This window comes from Ranitomeya imitator, chromosome 2 (genome assembly GCF_032444005.1).
Source record: "Ranitomeya imitator isolate aRanImi1 chromosome 2, aRanImi1.pri, whole genome shotgun sequence".
NCBI classification, from domain to species: Eukaryota; Metazoa; Chordata; class Amphibia; order Anura; family Dendrobatidae; genus Ranitomeya; species Ranitomeya imitator.
This window is the reverse complement of record NC_091283.1, coordinates 276,004,298-276,020,466: the sequence shown is the minus strand read 5'-3', so window position 1 is coordinate 276,020,466 and position 16,169 is coordinate 276,004,298. Positions and strand designations below refer to the sequence as shown.

At 48.4% G+C, this 16,169-nt stretch overlaps 2 pseudogenes; one reads left to right on the top strand and one right to left on the bottom strand.

The window, feature by feature from the left end:
- Positions 1–5,051, bottom strand: part of LOC138666901 (zinc finger protein 271-like) — a 66,648-nt pseudogene extending 61,597 nt beyond the window's left edge.
- LOC138666403 (zinc finger protein 850-like) overlaps positions 1–16,169 on the top strand; it is a 277,228-nt pseudogene that overhangs the window by 214,536 nt on the left and 46,523 nt on the right.

Below are 16,169 nucleotides of genomic sequence, written 5' to 3'. Positions count from 1 at the left end.
ACATGCTTCATGCATTTATAGCCCTCTGTGTCGGTACTGTTACATACTTAGGCTGATAACTGGTTCATGCAGCTTTACATGAACAACCAATTCTTACACTTTGGCTGGTCCAAACAACGAAAGCAATTGTTACCATCCACCTCTCATGTCTCCCCTTTTTCCTCAAAGTTTATAAGCTTGCAAGCAGGGCCCTCATTCCTCTTTGTTTCTGTTTTGATCTATGTGTTTATTGCTATGCTGTAATGTCAATTGTATGTACAAGTTTTCTCTAAAATGTAAACTGCTGCGGTATGTCGGCGCTATAAAAATAAAATTATTATTATTATAATAATAGGATGGGGGACAAATATCAAGCTGGGGAGAATATACCAGACTGGGGGACATATACAAGGCTGGGGGAGCATATACAAGGCTGGGGGAGCATATACAAGGCTGGGGGAGCGTATACCAGGATGGGGGAACATATACCAGGATGGGGGGAGCGTATACCAGGCTGGGGAAGCGTATACCAGCATCGGGGAGCATATACCAGGATGGGGGAGCATATACCAGGATGGGGGAGCATATACCAGGATGGGGGAGCATATACCAGGATGGTGGAGCATATACCAGGCTGGAGGAGTATATACTAGGCTGGGGGGAACATATACCAGGCTGGAGGAGCATATACAATGATATGGGACCATATATCAGGACTAGCTATTGAACCCATTCTACGCCCGGGTTGTGAGGATTTTTATTGGTACATTTTTGTTCTATGTTAAAAGGAAACTGTCACCAGAATTAACGTTGTTAACCTGCAAATATGTAGTCAATATGCAGGTTAACAGTGTTATTATGGTGCCTGGTGCCCGCACGCAGGCGGGGATAAAATTATCTTTATTCTTAGCAGTATGGTCATTTCAAAAAAAAGTTTGCTAATTTCTGCATCAAGATGTTTATTCTTCCCAAGGGAGCTCATACAACTCATCACGTAAGGTAGGGTATCAATAATCAATTGTGTACAGAAGGTATAGGGAAACACCTTTGTACATAGAGAACTTCATATGCTGCCATGTCACGTCTCCCCATGACTACTCAAACGTTCTTGTACTGGCATGCTCCTGCACTGTCACTTTTCTAACCAGCCTTCACAATATAGTCCATGGTTGCGCTGGTGGAGATGCTGCACTAAATTCACAGGATCACTTAGCTCATTGTGTAAGTGTCAAATTAGCCAATCTGTTATTACCAGAGCTAAGTTGTTACCCGGTTTTGAGTAGATTATTACGGACCCTACTTCTAAATCCTTTCCTGATCTGCCTACATAGTTCTTCTTGACCTCAAAATGGTTTGGCTTCTCACTTGACTGTGCTTCCAGGACCGGTACGGCCGCTAGAAATTCAACATATAATTACAGTAGAATCTGTGACTTCTCTGCATTTAGCAGTTAATACTCACCTGGGTAGCCATATGTAGGAATCTCCTCTTTACACCACTCATCACCCCTCACATATGTCTCTGTAGTATTAATATGAGTCAGATCTTCACCCTGAAACAAATATTGTAAAAGTCACCGACAGATGGAGAAGTCACATCTATGATCAGCTCTAATCCTGCCATCTCCACTGTTCTCATTACACAAGTATAAAACATATAATACTGGTGGATAAAACAAGACTGAGCACAAGACCTTCACAGCCATCTACACATCATAGGGGAGATATCATGACCCCTCTCCATCTACCTGATGATCCTGAGGAACATTGGGATCTTCCTGTTTACAGTCCTGTGGAAGAAGAGGACGGGGACATCTCTCTGGTGTTGCCCTCTTACTCGATAGATCTGCAGGAAACACATACAGGGAGTGAATTACTTCTTTACATACAGATAATTATAGGCCGTGTGTATTTAGTCCTGTCTATTACCTGGTGATGTGAGGGGCTGGGGAACCTCCATCATGACCTCCTTGTACAGATCTTTGTGTCCTTCTAAATACTCCCACTCCTCCGTGGAGAAATAGACAGTGACATCCTGACATCGTATAGAAACCTGACACATACAATGATACCGTCATCCCCCCGATCCCTTTATAGTGTTACTGTATAATGTCCCAGCATTCCCAGCAGTGTCACCTCTCCAGTAAGCAGCTCAATCATCTTGTAGAGAAGTTCTAGGATCTTCTGGTCATTGATGTTCTCATGTTTTAGGGGGTGAGGTGGAGGCCCCGTGATTGAGCTCAGGGGTCTTTCCCATCCCTCAGACACAGGGTCCTGACAGTGCTCACTAGAGGTCTTCTTCACTACTGTGTAATCCTGGTTATGGAGAGACATATTAATAAATCACACTACAAACATTTCCAGAGTCCTCACCTCTCTAGTTCTGTCCATCTGTTATTCCCATAGATAATAATGATGTTGTAAAAAGAAGCCATGACATATCTGGAGAACTCTTGCAGGAGGTGTCATTGATGAGGAGATGCTGCCGTCTGCTGGCCAGCCAAAATGAAGTGGAAGGGAACCAAAGTATGCTGTAAAGTTTGCAGGGAGAGTGACCTTGAGTGCTTGACTGGATCAGGTGACCCACAGGAAAGACTTCCATGGTATAAAAGCCCTTTGCACCCATCCACGAGGATATTTTGCACCAGAGAAGGGAGCGGGGCAGACGTGCTCCAGAGACACCGCTAAGACCAGCGTGGCAGGCGTCAGAGGGGAGTCTATGCTACCCAGATATCGGTAACCGTCTGGCAAGGTCTGGATTTCCCAGAAGATATCCCCAAAAACAGCCTACACTGGTCAGAGTCAGAAGTTGCTGCCTGCACTGGTCAAGTCTCAGAGGCCCGACTGTGCCCGTCAAGAGCTGACGTCCAGTCCTCTCCGCAGTGCGCCAGTGAGACTTCTGCTGATGGTCAAGCCGAGAAAACCCAGTGAGAAAGGGCCAGTGAGAAAGGCTATTCCTGAAAGATGGCCTGCTGTGCTGAAGAATTCAACTCCCTTGAGAATTCGATGTTACCTGGCGGAAAGTAGTGGCTTCAGAAGCACTGATAATGCAGCTGGCTAAAGAAGCTCATGAGAGAGGTGCCCACTTTGATGTAGAGAAGACCTTTCGGTGGTTGCAACGACTGGTGGACTGGCCTTAACTGCAGCAGAAGGTCAAATGAGTTTGCCAAATATATCACCGGTGTGAAGTGAACAAACCTCGGACCAGGCTATCTAAACCTCTGCGCCTTTGTAGGTTCTGATGATCGGAACTTCATACAATGGCTAAAGGTATTGCTTGGCGATAACTGATCACTTCACCAAGTTCGCAGTGGTGACTCACACCCTGGATCAGACAGCAGAAGCTGCAGTCAGATCCATCTGTCAGGACTTCATTCGCATATATGGATGCCCTAAGCGATTTCCCTCCGACCAAGGGGCCTGCTTCCAGGGGCAAGTGATGGATGAACTGTATTGTATCTAAGGAATTGACAAATTGAGAACCTAGTTGAGCAGAAGTTTCGGGAAGTGGAATATGCAAGTTAATCTCCAGTGTCAGGAGGACAACTTCAGCCAGGGGACCGTGTATTGGTGCAGGCCAAACGACCTGGGAACAAGCTGGATCATCATCAAGAGGTGGTACCCTACCAAGTGGTGAGAAAAATTCACCTAAATAACTCAGTCTACCAGGTTTTTCCTGAGGGAGATGACGTTGTGAAACCTCGGGCGTTACACAGGAAAATGCTGCAACTCTGCTCTTTTGCAGCAAAAGACGAGGCAGGGCCCCCAACAGAAGTGTCTGAGCTCATGCAAAGCGGAGTCATAGAGGAAGAGGAAGAATGGCTTGCAGGGCCGATGAGTACACCAGATATCCGTTGCCGCTCGCAAGTATTAGAGAGAACAAACTTGGAGTCAATTTACCAGCTCCAGTGGCTGAGTTCAAGTATCCCAGAGGCCCTCTATAGGAAGACCTCAGCTGGACTGAGCTGGCCAACGCCGGAATTCCCCCTAACTGTCTGGTCCCACATACAGCAGAAAACCAGGAAGTGCATTCAACTGTTGGCCGAACTTGGCATACCTGTGGAGAAACTTTGATCTCAAAAGAATTCCACTCGCCCGAGGACTGGCGAGCAAAAAGGGGGGAGGAATGTAACAAGAAGCCATGATATATCTGGAGGACTCTTGCAGGAAGTGCCATTGATGAGGAGAGGTTGCCATCTGCTGGCCAGCTGAAATCAAGTGGAACCAAAGTAAGCTTGAAGGTTTGCAAGGGAAGTGATCTCATGTGCTGGACTGGATCAGGTGACCCACAGGAAAGACTTCCCTGCTATAAAAGCTCTGTACACGCATCCATTGAGGAGATCTGGTGCCAGGGAAGGGAGCGGGGCAGACATGTTCCAGAGACATTGCTGAGACCAGTCTATGCCACCCAGGTGTTGTTTACCATCTGGCAAGGTCCAGATTCCCCAGAAGGTATCCCCAAAAATAGTGTACACTGATCAGAGCCAGAAGCTGCACCCTGTGCTGGTCAAGTCTCCGAGGCCCGACTACGCCTGTCAAGAGCTGATGCCCAGCCCTCTCCGCCTTGAGCCTGAGAGACTTCCGCCGATGGTCAAGCCGAGAAGGCCCGTATGGAGACTGCAACAGGAGGCACGCCTGCGATTGCGGAGGAAAGGTGAAAGAGGTGCTATCATCAACGGCACCGGGGTCAGCTGGGATTAGAAGTACAGGTCGGGAGCGGGCCGATTGGTACATGGGAGGCTCAATGGGCTTTAATAGACTACATCAGGAAGAGACTTGTGGCCTAGCGGGAAAACCTGGTAACCCCCAGTAGGGCCAGAGCTTTGAGTGAGAATTCACGTGGTGACTCCCAAGACTAGGCGCACCACCTTTTTGAAAAGGACACTAACGTTAACTAGTGAAAGACTTGCTTGTTTATTCTAAAAGTTTTATATTCCCTCTACTGTAAAAATTGCATAGCTACGAACACTAATTGTTTAAAAGTTACTGCTGTATATAAATAGCATAAAATCAATCCCTTGCTGTTTCCACCTTGTGATCTCTGCTCATTGCATCCAGACACCTGCATTACAATGTAATTTGATGTTATCAGAATCTCTCACCTCTCCAGTAAGCTGGAAGAGGATCTCTAGGGTGAGCTGTAATATCCTCTCCGCCATCTTGTCTCTGTCCATATCCATCCTTAAAGGGTCAAGGCAGATTTTGTAGTAGATGTCAACGTAAAAGATGAAATTTATCAGGAACCTGAATGGAAAGAAGGTGAGATTATGTACAATCATACAAAATACTATGAAAAAAAAAACAACAACAAATTACTGGGTTGGTGGTGCTAGTTGAGAGCAATAACCTAAAATGTAGAGTTCAGACTGTAACACCATTACAGGCACCTCTACATGGTCTTCCCTCTCCCTCCATGCAGCGACAACAGTTTCCTCCCCCTCCATGCAGTTATGCCGTCATATTGACTGCCCCAGCCATGCGGCGTGGATCCCGTCATGTTCCCTGATTCCAGTCCCTGGATCAGTATCCGAGACCTGTGTGTCTGAATGTGTGATTTCTGAGTCCCCCGTATGTCCGGACTGTAACTGTTCTATAGAGGAGCCATAATTTAGTAGTCTGAACGGAGCCCTAGTCCTATCCATGTCTGCGTACCTGACCCCTGGGGTCAGCAGCTGCAGTACCGTGGACTGCCTAGGAGTGGTACCTGGGGTTACCTGCAGCCAAGCCTGACTCCACCATCAGGAGCTCCACTGAACACCTGGTAGCCCACTACACCCCTCCTAGGTAAGCCCGGCACAGTGGGCCCACAAATCACGTGTGCCACCTTCCTGCGTAAAACAGACATCAAGTATCTTTCTCGTTTCAGTTGGGATCACACAAAAAAAGTTAAAAATGATTATAGAGTAAGGAGATATTGAATAATACAACTCAATACACTGCCTATTGGTTTCCGCTGGAAATCCAAAAAGAAAGAGGGACAAACTATGTATGGCCGACACAGCAAAATTCTTGACATGCCCTTAACTGCACCCATAGTTAGACCCATTTACCATTTTTTCCTACCCTGGCCTGAGATGTCAGAATGAGGCATGATGGCAGTCAGGGACATTCAGCAGACTGCCAGGATGACAAGACAGAGACCCAAATCTGGGACTGTTCTGCTGTATTCTGGATGGTTGGGACCTATGGATTTATTTTTTATTGATTCCTTCATAGATGTAGCAGCCAGAACTTTTTCATATTGGCATAAGGTTCACTATATGAGGTCTTGCTTTATCAGTGAGACGAGCTGTAAGGTTTTTTTAAAGGCCATTTTGCCAAATACGTCTGTAAGACCATGTTCACACAGTTTTCATGCATTTGTTTTATACGGACATAGGAAGGAAGCCTCAGGTAAATGTTATTTTTTTACTATTTTGTGTTGTATGACTATCTGGACTACAGGTATAAATATTCAAAGTTTGAAAATTGTTAATTTTTTTAAATTTTTATCAAAACGTCTGATATTTTTCATAAATAAAAGCAAAGCATATTAAACCTAAATTTACCACTAACAAAATACAATGTTTCATGAAAAATCTTAAAATCACAGAAATATGTGGAAACGTTTCAGCGTTTTTGCCACATACTGTAAATTGACATGTTAGAGTTGAAAATTTTGGCTTGGTCACAAAGTGGAAAAAAAACCTGCAATAAGTTATTATTCTAACTGTTCTTTGTTATTTTATTGGAAGAAAAAAATCACTGACTTTAATTTCAGCTGTAGAATGCAAGTACAGTACAGACCAAAAGTTTGGACACACCTTCTCATTTAAACATTTTTCTGTATTTTCATGACTATGAAAATTGTAAATTCACACTGAAGGCATCAACCCTATGAATGAACACATGTGGAATTATATACTTAGCAAAAAAGTGTGAAACAACTGAAAATATGTCTTATATTCTAGGTTCTCCAAAGTAGCCACCTTTTGCTTTGATGACTGCTTTGCACATTCTTGGCATTCTCTTGATGAGCTTCAATAGGTAGTCACCGGAAATGGTCTTCCAACAATCTTGAAGGAGTTCCCAGAGATGCTTAGCACGTGTTGGCCCTTTTGCCTTCACTCTGCGGTCCAGCTCACCCCAAACCATCAGGTCATCTGGCGTAGCACCCCATCACTCTCCTTCTTGGTCAAATAGCCCTTACACAGCCTGGAGGTGTATTTGTGGTCATTGTCCTGTTGAAAAATAAATGATGGTCCAACTAAGCGCAAACCAGATGGAATAGCAAGCCTTTGCAAGATGCTGTGGTAGCCATGCTGGTTCAGTATGCCTTCAATTTTGAATAAATCCCCAACAGTGTCACCAGCAAAGCACCCCCACACTATCACACCTCCTCCATGCTTCCCGGTGGGAACCAGGCATGTAGAGTCCATCCGTTCACCTTTTCAGCGTCACACAAAGACACGGTGGTTGGAACCAAAGATCTCAAATTTGGACTCATCAGACCAAAGCACAGATTTCCACAGGTCTACTGTCCATTCCTTGTGTTCTTTAGCCCAAATAAGTCTCTTCTGTTTGTTGCCTGTCCTTAGCAGTGGTTTCCTAGCAGCTATTTTACCATGAAGGCCTGCAGCACAAAAGTCTTCTCTTAACAGTTGTAGAGATGTATCTGCTGCTAGAACTCTGTGTGGCATTGACCTGGTCTCTAATCTGAGCTGCTGTTAACCTGCGATTTCTGAGGCTGGTGACTTGGATAAACATCCTCAGAAGCAGAGGTGACTCTTGGTCTTCCTTTCCTGGGGCGGTCCTCATGTGAGCCAGGTTCTTTGTAGCGCTTGATGGTTTTTGCAACTGCATTTGGGGGCACTTTCAAAGTTCTCCCAATGTTTTGGACTGACTGACCTTCATGTCTTAAAGTAATGATGGCCACTAGTTTTTCTTTACTGAGCTGCTTTTTTCTTGCCATAATACAAATTCTAACAGTCTATTTAGAAGGACTATCAGCTGTGTATCCACCAGACTTCTGCTCAACACAACTGATGGTCCCAACCCCATTTATAAGGCAAGAAATCCCACTTATTAAACCTGACAGGGCACACCTTTGAAGTGAAAACCATTTCCGGTGACTACCCCTTGAAGCTCATCAAGAGAATGCCAAGAGTGTGCAAAGCAGTCATCAAAGCAAAAGGTGGCTATTTTGAAGAACCTAGAAAATATGACATATTTTCAGTTGTTTCACACTTTTTTGTTAAGTATATAATTCCACATGTGTTAATTCATAGTTTTCATGCCTTCAGTGTGAATTTACAATTTTCATAGTCATGAAAATACGGAAAAATCTTTAAATGAGAAGGTGTGTCCAAACTTTTGGTCTGTACTGTAGATAGGAATACACTGGTATATAATAATAATAATAATAATAATAATAGTAATAATAATAATAATACTACTACATTTTATTTCTATAGCGCCAACATATTCCGCAGCACTTTATATTTTAGAGGGGACTTGTACATACAATGGACATTACAGCATAACAATAAAAACATAGATCAAAACAGATACCAATAGGAGTGAGGGCCCTGCTTGTAAGCTTACAATCTATGAGGAAAAGGGGAGACACGAGAGGTGGATGGTAACATTTGCTTTCGTTGTTTGGACCAGCCAAAGTATAAGAATCCGGTGTTCATGTAATGCTTCATGAACCGGTTATCTGCCTAAGTATGTAACAGTACCGACACAGAGGGCTATTAAATGCATGAAGCATGTGAGAACATTATGCAAGGAACCTGATTATGCTAAAAATTTTGAATGTGCCACACAGGGATAGTTAGGTTAATGCGTTGAGACGGTAAGCCAGTCTGTACAAAGGCGTTTTTAGGGAATGCGTAAAACTGTGGGGATTGGTGATTAGTCGTATGCACCTGGGTAGTACATTCCAAAGAATTGGCGCAGCACGTGAAAAGTCTTGGAGACGAGAATGGGAGGTTCTAATTATGGAGGATGCTAACCTCAGGTCATTAGCAGAACGGAGGGCATGGGAAGTGTGGTAGAGTGAGACAAGGGAGGAGATGTAGGGTGATGCTGAGACATGGAGCGCTTTGTGGATGAGGGTAATAAGTTTGTACTGGGTTCTGGGGTGGATTGGAAACCAGTGTAACGACTGGCACAAGGTAGAGGCATCGTGTAACGATTGGTGAGGAATATGATCCTGGCTGCAGCATTCAAGACAGATTGGAGAGGGGAGAATTTGTTAAGAGAGAGTCGAAAGTAAGAAAGGGTCGAATTCTAGAAATGTTTTTGAGGTGCAGATAGCAAGAGCGAGCCAGTGATTGGATGTGGGGGGTGAAGGAAAGCTTGGAATCAAGGATGACCCCAAGACAGCGGGCATGTTGCTGAGGAGTAATGGTGGAATCACACACGGAAGTGGCAATGTCGGGCATAAGTAGGCTAGTAGAGGGAGAGAACACGAGGAGTTCAGTTTTTGACTGGTTCAGTTTCAGATAGATTGAGGACATGATGTTAGAGACAGCGGTAAGACAATTACTGGCATTTTCTAAAAAGGCAGGCATGATATCAAGAGAAAAAGTATATAATTGGGTGTCAGCATAGAGATGGTACTGGAAACCAAGTCTACTGATTGTTTGACCAATAGGGGCAGTATACAAAGAGAAGAGGAGGGGGCCTAGAACCGATCCTTGAGGAACCTCAACAGTAAGGGGAAGGTGAGAGGAGGAGGAACCAGCAAAAGATACAGTGAAAGAGCGGTCAGAGAGATAGGAGGAGAACCTGAAGAGAACGGTGTCCTTGCGGCCGATGGAGAGGAGCATAGTGAGGAGGAGCTGATGATCCACAGTGTTGAATGCTGCAGAGAGATCTAAGAGAATTAGCATGGAGTAGTGACCATTAGATTTAGCTGTTAGTAGATCATTAGAGACTTTAGTGAGGGCAGTTTCAGTAGAGTGTAAAGAGCGGAAACCAGATTGTAGAGGGTCGAGAAGAGTTATCTGAGAGATAGCAGATAAGACTGGAGTGGACCAGGCGTTCCAGGAGTTTAGAGATAAAGGGAAGATTAGAGATAGGTCTACAGTTAGCAGCACAGTTTTGGTTGAGAAATGTTTTGTTTTTTTAAGTAATGGATATATGATGGCATGCTTAAATGAGGAGGGAAAGATACCAGAAGAGAGAGAGCGGTTGAATATTTTTGTTAGATGAGTGGTGACAGCAGGGGAAAGGGACTGGAGGAGATGTGATGGAATGGGGTCACTGGTGCTAGGGGTCGGGCGAGAAGATGCAAGGAGCCTGATTACTTCTTCTTTGACTGGTTCAAAGTCAGAGAGTGAGCTAGATGCAATGGGGGCGGGAGGACAGTGCATGGTATGAGGGGATTGGGAGATTTTTTCCTGTCAGATATGATCAATTTTTTCCTTGAAATAATTTGTCAAGATCATCAGCGCGGAGATCCGTGTTTGGGGCCTGCACTCTTGGGTTGAGTAGAGAATGAAACATGTCAAAGAAACGTTTTGGGTTATTGGATAGTTGTTGTTCTATGTATAGGAGGTGCAGCTTCATCCAGGACACCTTGCAGTGTTTCATTGTAATGCTTCAGTGCAGAATCAGGACATTAGAGGGAGGAGATAGGTGGTGATAACTGCACATTCTTCATAAGTATCTGGGTGTTAATGGCTTGTATGTTTTTATAAGTGTGGAAAGTGGGGGTGAACTGAGCGGGGTGGCAGTTCTTGATGGAGAATGAAAGAAGGTTGTGGTCAGAGAGTGGGAGAGAGGAGTTTGTGAAATCATCCACTGAGCAAAGTCGGTAGAAGACCAAGTCAAGGGAGTTTCCGTCTTCATGCGTTGGAGAGTTAGTAAGCTGCGAAAGGCCGAAAGAGGAGGTTAGAGATAAAAGGTGAGAAGCAGATGGGGACAGGGGAAAAGCAATGGGGATGTTGAAATCACCCATGATGAGGGTGGGGGTGTCACAGAAGAGAAAGTGTGGAAGCCAGGTGGCAAAGTGATCCAGGAACTGATGAGAGGGGTCTGGAGGACAATACACCACCGACACTCGCATGGAGAAGGGGATGTAGAGTCTGACAGCATGGACCTCAAAAGAAGGGAAGACAAGTGAGGGCACTTGCGGGATAACCTGGAAAGTACATTTGGGAGATAGGCGCAGACCAACGCCTCCTCCTGCTCTGTCATCTGATCTTGGGGTATGAGAGAAGTGTAGTCCACCATATGAAAGAGAAGCAGCAGCGTTGGTGTCTGACTGCTGGATCCAGGTTTCAGTAAGAGCCAGGAGGTTAAGAGAATTAGAATATGTACCGTATATACTCTAGTATAAGCCGAGATTTTCAGCCCAAATTTTTGGGCTGAAAGTGCCCCTCTCGGCTTATACTCGAGTCACGGTCGGCGGTGGGGTCGGCGGGTGAGGGCGCTGAGGCATACTTACCGTTGGTGTCTGACTGCTGGATCCAGGTTTCAGTAAGAGCCAGGAGGTTAAGAGAATTAGAATATGTACCGTATATACTCGAGTATAAGCCGAGATTTTCAGCCCAAATTTTTGGGCTGAAAGTGCCCCTCTCGGCTTATACTCGAGTCACGGTCGGCGGTGGGGTCGGCGGGTGAGGGCGCTGAGGCATACTTACCTGGTCCCAGCGATCCTGGCGCTCCCCCTGCCGTCCCACGGTCTTCTGTGCTGCAGTTCTTCCTCTATCAGCGGTCACGTGGGACCGCTCATTAGAGAAATGAATAGGCGGCTCCACCTCCCATAGGGGTGGAGCCGCGTATTCATTTCTCTAATCAGCGGTGTCGGTGACCGCTGATAGAGAAAGAGGCTGCGGCACCGAAGACAGCTGTGCCAGGCAGAGGGAGCGTCAGGATCGCTGGGACCAGGTAAGTATGTAATATTCACCTGTCCCCGTTCCAGCCGCCGGGCGTCGCTCCATCTTCCCGGCGCCTCCATCTTCCCGGCGTCTGCGCTCTGACTGTTCAGGTCAGAGGGCGCGATGACGCATATAGTGTGCGCGGCGCCCTCTGCCTGATCAGTCAGAGCGGAGACGCCGGGACCGGACGCCGGAACGAGACGCCGGGAGCTGCAAGCAAGAGAGGTGAGTATGCGTTTTTTTTTTTTTTATTGCAGCAGCAGCGGCGGCACAGAATTATGTGGAGCATCTATGGGGCACAATGAACGGTGCAGAGCACTGTATGGGGCACAATGAACGCTGCAGAGCACTGTATGGGGCACAATGAACGCTGCAGAGCACTGTATGGGGCACAATGAATGCTGCAGAGCACTGTATGGGGCACAGCTATGGGACAAAATGAACGGTGCCGAGCACAGTATGGGGCACAGCTATGGGACAAAATGAACGGTGCAGAGCACAGTATGGGGCACAGATATGGGACAAAATGAACGGTGCAGAGCACAGTATGGGGCACAGCTATGGGACAAAATGAACGGTGCAGAGCACAATATGGGGCACAGCTATGGGACAAAATGAACGGTGCAGAGCACTATATGGCACAGCTATGGGGAAATAATGATCTATTTTTATTTTTGAAATTAACCGGTAAATGCTGCATTTCCACCCTAGGCTTATACTCGAGTCAATAAGTTTTCCCAGTTTTTTGTGGCAAAATTAGGCGGGTCGGCTTATACTCGAGTATATACGGTATCTCTATGTACCAGTACAAGAAGTTGTCAGAGAAGGAACTAGTGAGCACTAAACACAGTGAGCTAGAGAGGAGGCGACTTACAGGCACAGAGTGAGAGTCAAGACGTTGCCCTGAACACCCGGGAGAGTTACCCCAAATTGGGACTGTCCTGCTAGATGGCTGGAAGCAATGAATAATGGGGATACTCCAGCACCGACCTCCACCCGCAGAGCCGCACTCCACACAGAGAATAATGGAGCCTCCAGCACCGACCTCCACCCGCAGAGCCACACTCCACATAGAGAATAATGGAGCCTCCAGCACCGACCTCCACCCGCAGAGCCGCACTCCACACAGAGAATAATGGAGCCTCCAGCACCGACCTCCACCCGCAGAGCCACACTCCACATAGAGAATAATGGAGCCTCCAGCACCGACCTCCACCCGCAGAGCCGCACTCCACATAGAGAATAATGGAGCCTCCAGCACCGACCTCCACCCGCAGAGCCGCACTCCACATAGAGAATAATGGAGCCTCCAGCACCTACCTCCACCCGCAGAGCCGCACTCCACATAGAGAATAATGGAGCCTCCAGCACCGACCTCCACCCACAGAGCCGCACTCCACATAGAGAATAATGGAGCCTCCAGCACTGACCTCCACCCACAGAGCCGCACTCCACATAGAGAATAATGGAGCCTCCAGCACCGACCTCCACCCGCAGAGCCGCACTCCACATAGAGAATAATGGAGCCTCCAGCACCGACCTCCACCCGCAGAGCCGCACTCCACATAGAGAATAATGGAGCCTCCAGCACTGACCTCCACCAGCAGAGCCGCACTCCACATAGAGAATAATGGAGCCTCCAGCACCGACCTCCACCCGCAGAGCCGCACTCCACATAGAGAATAATGGAGCCTCCAGCACCGACCTCCACCCGCAGAGCCGCACTCCACATAGAGAATAATGGAGCCTCCAGCACCGACCTCCACCCGCAGAGCAGCACTACACATAGAGAATAATGGAGCCTCCAGCACCGACCTCCACCCGCAGAGCCGCACTCCACATAGAGAATAATGGAGCCTCCAGCACCGACCTCCACCCGCAGAGCCGCACTCCACATAGAGAATAATGGAGCCTCCAGCACCGACCTCCACCCGCAGAGCCGCACTCCACATAGAGAATAATGGAGCCTCCCGCACTTACCTTCACCCACAGAGCCGCACTCCACATAGAGAATAATGGAGCCTCCAGCACCGACCTCTACCCGCAGAGCCGCATTCCACATAGAGAATAATGGAGCCTCCAGCACCGACCTCTACCCGCAGAGCCGCATTCCCCATAGAGAATAATGGAGCCTCCAGCACCGACCTCCACCCGCAGAGCCGCACTCCACATAGAGAATAATGGAGCCTCCAGCACATACCTCCACCCGCAGAGCGGCACTCCACATAGAGAATAATGGGGCCTCCAGCACCGACCTCCACCCGCAGAGCCGCACTCCACATAGAGAATAATGGAGCCTCCAGCACCGACCTTCACCCACAGAGCCGCACTCCACATAGAGAATAATGGAGCCTCCAGCACCGACCTCCACCCGCAGAGCCGCATTCCACATAGAGAATAATGGAGCCTCCAGCACCGACCTCCACCCGCAGAGCCGCACTCCACATAGAGAATAATGGAGCCTCCAGCACCGACCTCCACCCGCAGAGCCGCACTCCACATAGAGAATAATGGAGCCTCCCGCACTTACCTTCACCCACAGAGCCGCACTCCACATAGAGAATAATGGAGCCTCCAGCACCGACCTCCACCCGCAGAGCCGCATTCCACATAGAGAATAATGGAGCCTCCAGCACCGACCTCCACCCGCAGAGCCGCACTCCGCATAGAGAATAATGGAGCCTCCAGCACCGACCTCCACCCGCAGAGCCGCACTCCACATAGAGAATAATGGAGCCTCCAGCACATACCTCCACCCGCAGAGCCGCACTCCACATAGAGAATAATGGAGCCTCCAGCACCGACCTTCACCCACAGAGCCGCACTCCACATAGAGAATAATGGAGCCTCCAGCACCGACCTCCACCCGCAGAGCCGCACTCCACATAGAGAATAATGGAGCCTCCAGCACCGACCTCCACCCGCAGAGCCGCACTCCACATAGAGAATAATGGAGCCTCCAGCACCGACCTCCACCCGCAGAGCCGCACTCCACATAGAGAATAATGGAGCCTCCAGCACCGACCTCCACCCGCAGAGCCGCACTCCACATAGAGAATAATGGAACCTCCAGCACCGACCTCCACCCGCAGAGCTGCACTCCACATAGAGAATAATGGAGCCTCCAGCACCGACCTCCACCCGCAGAGCCGCACTCCACATAGAGAATAATGGAGCCTCCAGCACCGACCTCCACCCGCAGAGCCGTACTCCACATAGAGAATAATGGAGCCTCCAGCACCGACCTCCACCCGCAGAGCCGCACTCCACATAGAGAATAATGGAGCCTCCAGCACCGACCTCCACCCGCAGAGCCGCACTCCACATAGAGAATAATGGAGCCTCCAGCACCGACCTCCACCCGCAGAGCCGCACTCCACATAGAGAATAATGGAACCTCCAGCACCGACCTCCACCCGCAGAGCCGCACTCCACATAGAGAATAATGGAGCCTCCAGCACCGACCTCCACCCGCAGAGCCGCACTCCACATAGAGAATAATGGAGCCTCCAGCACTTACCTCCATCCGCAGAGCCGCACTCCACATAGAGAATAATGGAGCCTCCAGCACCGACCTCCACCCGCAGAGCCGCACTCCATATAGAGAATAATGGAGCCTCCAGCACCAACCTCCACCCGCAGAGCCGCATTCCACATAGAGAATAATGGAGCCTCCAGCACCGACCTCCACCCGCAGAGCCGCACTCCACATAGAGAATAATGGAGCCTCCAGCACCGACCTCCACCCGCAGAGCCGTACTCCACATAGAGAATAATGGAGCCTCCAGCATCGACCTCAACCAACATAGCCGCACTCCACATAGAGAATAATGGAGCCTCCAGCACCGACCTCCACCCGCAGAGCCGCACTCCACATAGAGAATAATGGAACCTCCAGCACTGACCTCCACCCGCAGAGCCGCACTCCACATAGAGAATAATGGAGCCTCCAGCACTTACCTCCATCCGCAGAGCCGCACTCCACATAGATAATAATGGAGCCTCCAGCACCGACCTCCACCCGCAGAGCCGCACTCCACATAGAGAATAATGGAGCCTCCAGCACCGACCTCCACCCGCAGAGCCGCACTCCACATAGAGAATAATGGAACCTCCAGCACCGACCTCCACCCGCAGAGCCGCACTCCACATAGAGAATAATGGAGCCTCCAGCACCGACCTCCACCCGCAGAGCCGCACTCCACATAGAGAATAATGGAGCCTCCAGCACTTACCTCCATCCGCAGAGCCGCACTCCACATAGAGAATAATGGAGCCTCCAGCACCGACCTCCACCCGCAGAGCCGCACTCCATATAGAG